The sequence below is a fragment of the Lygodium microphyllum genome, chromosome 4, assembly GCF_053477565.2.
Source record: "Lygodium microphyllum isolate KBCC chromosome 4, Lygodium_microphyllum_v1.1.10, whole genome shotgun sequence".
Lineage (NCBI taxonomy): Eukaryota > Viridiplantae > Streptophyta > Polypodiopsida > Schizaeales > Lygodiaceae > Lygodium > Lygodium microphyllum.
The window spans coordinates 82875371-82879395 of NC_141138.1; positions in this window are offsets into that span (position 1 = coordinate 82875371).

A 4025-nucleotide genomic window follows, 5' to 3' on the forward strand; every position below is an offset into this window, starting at 1 on the left:
ATACAAAATTCTAGGCCTTTATTCATCTTATCTAAGGTTCTTGAATGGAAAGCAAGTGTGCCCAATTGGATCTCTTGATAGCAAGGTGGTTTCAATTCAGATCATTTGCAGCTCTTACTTATTGGATACTCTTAGAATGGTATAGTAAGTTCACCATCAAAAAAAGTATGGCCAATTCTCCTATTGATTACCACCATGATTATCAAGGAATTGTTTTCTCATCAACTTAGGTGCTCTCAATACCATTGTTTGGAAGTCCTCATTAGTTTTTCATTAAATTTGGACTACTCTAGAATCAATGCCTAAAATTGATGATTTTAGTGCACCGAGGGTAGTAAGAGCCTATTGTTTGTATAATGTGTTGTGTCTGAATTGATTGTGCTTTCATGTATTAGAGAGTGTGTTAGTTGCTCCTATCAAGTGCAATGAGTCCTACAATGAGGGATGATAGGGATTAATGTGGCTTTACTCTAACACCCACATTGAGAGGTGTAGAGACAAGTAGAAACCCCCTTGCAGCTTCTCCCCACAAATGGTTGAGCATGTGAGATGATTCTCTCCCTTATGTGATTCTCAACAAGGTTCCTTTCTATGGATAGAGTGATGGGACCTTTTGTTGAGATATCGAGCTCCACTCATGATATGCCAGGGTGACCGTTGTGCATTTATGTCACCGACTTGTCAGTTGTGCAGATGCGGTTGGTACACCGCCCATGAATAATAGCTACATGATAGCTATCCTTATCTACTCTAGTTCGTGGCTCAGTTAGTATGACACCTTAGTTAGTTGAGTTTGGTTTGAGACCCATATATAGGGTTCTTCTATTTCTTTATATGAGAGTTCTTTTTGGCTTACACAACTAAGAAGAGGAAAACTGTTTTCAGCCTCCACCTCTGTGTGTATTCCCCCATTGTGCAAGCAAGAAAGCTACAAGTGAGTCTCCTTCCTTCTCTCCCACAATCTTGACATGGTATCAGAGCCTTGTTCGTGGTAAGGAGCTCAAGAAAGCAAGCCAAGCTCGCGGTGTTCTGGTAAGAGGAGCAGTGTTGCTTTCATTTTCTGTTTTGGGAGCAGATCTCTGCAGGTAGCACAGCCGAAAATTGCAAGAGTGCATTGTCTCAGGTTGAGACGCCCTTCACGGTGAAGCAAGAGGGCAGTGTATACTGCGGGAGTGGGCTTTAGCCCTTGGCGACCCTGTTTTTTTGATTTGAGGCCATTTCGGGGCCTGTTTTGGAGGCGGAAGTTTTCTGCACACACTCAGGAAAAGGCCCAGTTTTATGCTGTGCAGCCACTGTTCTACAGGTCGGTGAAAAGTTACTGTAGAAATTGCACCGTATGCCTGTGCGCAGAGACATTGGGAGTTACAGAATCATCCTTGATGCCTGTTGATGCAAAATCGTCACTAGAAAGTGACTATGTGGTTAAATATCACTTTCGTCAGTTTTGCAGATTTGCCCTTGTGAGGCTGAAGCTGTGTTCTCTGCAGTGATAGAATTTTTTGCAGTATTCTGTAATGGCGTCTGATTCTCTTTCACAGATTGTAACTGAAAAGCTTGACAAGAACAACTTCCAAGCATGGAAGTTTAGAATGACGAATTTCCTTATGGGAAAAGAATATTGGGAATTTGTTGCAGGAAATGAAGAAGAACCAGTTCTTCCTGATGTTCCCAATCAACAGCAAATGCAGGCATTCAAAGCATGGCATGAGAGAGCCAGGAAAGTTATGTACTGGCTGTCTATCAGTATTTCAGACTCTATGATTGTGCATATTCAGGATGCAAGTACGCCAAAGGAGGCATGGGATACTTTGTCAAAAATGTATAGCACAAATACGCAAGCCAGAAAAATGTAGCTCAAGCAAGAGTTGCATAATGTGCAAAGAGAAAGTATGAGCATCAATGACTACCACATGAAGGTGAAGAAGATTGCAGATGCACTTGCTTCCATTGGGTCGCCAGTGGAAGATGATGATTTAGTTTCTGTGACCTTGAATGGTCTAGGAAAGGATTATGCACAGTTTCGGACATCCATTTCAGTTCGTGAAAGATTTCCTGATTTTGAGGAGTTGATTGCTCTTCTAATTTCTGAGGAGCAGAGAAATGGTGGTGCATCTTCTTCAGGAGGAACTTCAAAAGAAGCTGTCTTCTACTCAAATGCTGGAAGAGGTAGAGGCAGAGGTAGAGGAGGCCGATTTGGAGGCCGTGGTAGGAATCAGAATATGCAGCAAACTCAAGAAAACCAGTCCTATGGAGGAGGACATGGTAACTCTAGAGGCAGGGGGAGCCAAAGAGGTCGTGGTGGATAGCAAAGAGGCCAAAATGCAAACAGTAATGTTGAATGCTACTACTGTGGTAAAATGGGTCATATGGCTAAAGACTGCTATAAAAAGCAGAATGACATCATGAATGGAAAACTGCAACAAGGAAATTATGCATCTTCTAGTAGACAGGGTGATGACAGAAATGAACATTTGTTTATGGTGCAACACATGAACAATTCTGTGACAAGTGCAGAAGAAAGCAACGAAGTGTGGTATGTTGACTCAGGTGCATCAAACCACATGACAGGTCATGCAGAATGGATGGAGGATGCAAGGAAAATGGAAAAACCAGGATTTGTGGAGACTGGTGATGATACTGCGCATCCTATTGTGCAGATTGGAAAAATTCCTTTGTCTATGCAGGATGGAAAAAAGAAATACCTGTCAGATGTATTTCATGTCCCGAATATCACCAAGAATCTGGTTTCTGTTGGTCAAATGGTTGAGCAGGGTTTGCAGGTCAGATTTAATCCTCATGGATGCTTTGTTGAGGATATGAAAAATAAAGGCCGCTTGATAGCAAAAGGAAAGAAGAAGGGCAGAATGTTTACGTTGGATGTAGACATGCCTGAATTGAGTGCAGCAATGTTTGCATATGGGACCGGTGTAGTTGCAGATATTGATATCTGGCATAAACGCATTGGTCATGTTAATGTGCAGCGACTTAAATCAATGCAAGCCCAAAATATTGTTGCAGGATTGCCAAAATTCAAGGTTGCAGAAATGCATAAGATATGTGAAGCCTATCAGTTTGGAAAACAAGCAAGGAAACCATTTCCTAGACATGTTCAAGAGAGTAAGAAGCCATTGGAATTAATCCACTCTGATGTGTGGACTACTAAAGCTGCATCTCTTGGAGGCTGTCATTATTTTGTCAGTTTTATTGATGACTATAGCAGAAAAGTTTGGGTGTATTTTATGAAAAAGAAAAGTGAAGTTTTTGGGCATTTCAAAACTCTTAAAGCTATGGTTGAAAAAGAAACAGGCCTGCAAATAAAATGCCTAAGGTCAGATGGAGGGGGAGAGTACCTCTCAAATGAGTTTGCAAGGTTCTTGCAGGAGCATGGCATAAAGCAGCAATATTCATGCAGTCATACCCCACAACAAAATGGAATTGCAGAAAGGAAAAATAGGCATATTGGAGAGGTATCTCGTGCCATGCTCAATGAAAAAGACCTGCCAGATTTTTATTGGGCTGAAGCAGTTGCTACAGCAGTCTATATAATGAACAGGACTCCCACTGCAGCAATACATGGGATGACTCCAGAGGAGAGGTATACTGGTAGGAAACCAGATATTTCTCATTTGAAAATTTTTTGTTGCATTGCCTATGTACATGTGCCAGATGAGTTGAGATCCAAGTTGGATCCAAAAGCTGAGAAGTGCATCTTTATTGGTTACTCTCTGTAGCAAAAAGGGTATAGATGCTATAACCCTTCTACTCGTAAGTTTACAGTGAGCAGAGATGTTGTTTTTGATGAGATGAGTAGCTGGTATAAACCAGTAAATGTGATTGATGATGTAGATGCACAAAATGGTAATACTGCACAGAATTCACAGCAGCAGTCACAAAATATTAGTGGACCTGGAGCGTCCTCTACCAGTGGTTCACATTCTTCGCCATGGACAGGCAGATTGAGATCAGGAGAATCTTCTCAAAGCAATACAGATAGTGGTATTCAGGTATCACGAAAAGGAAAAGAA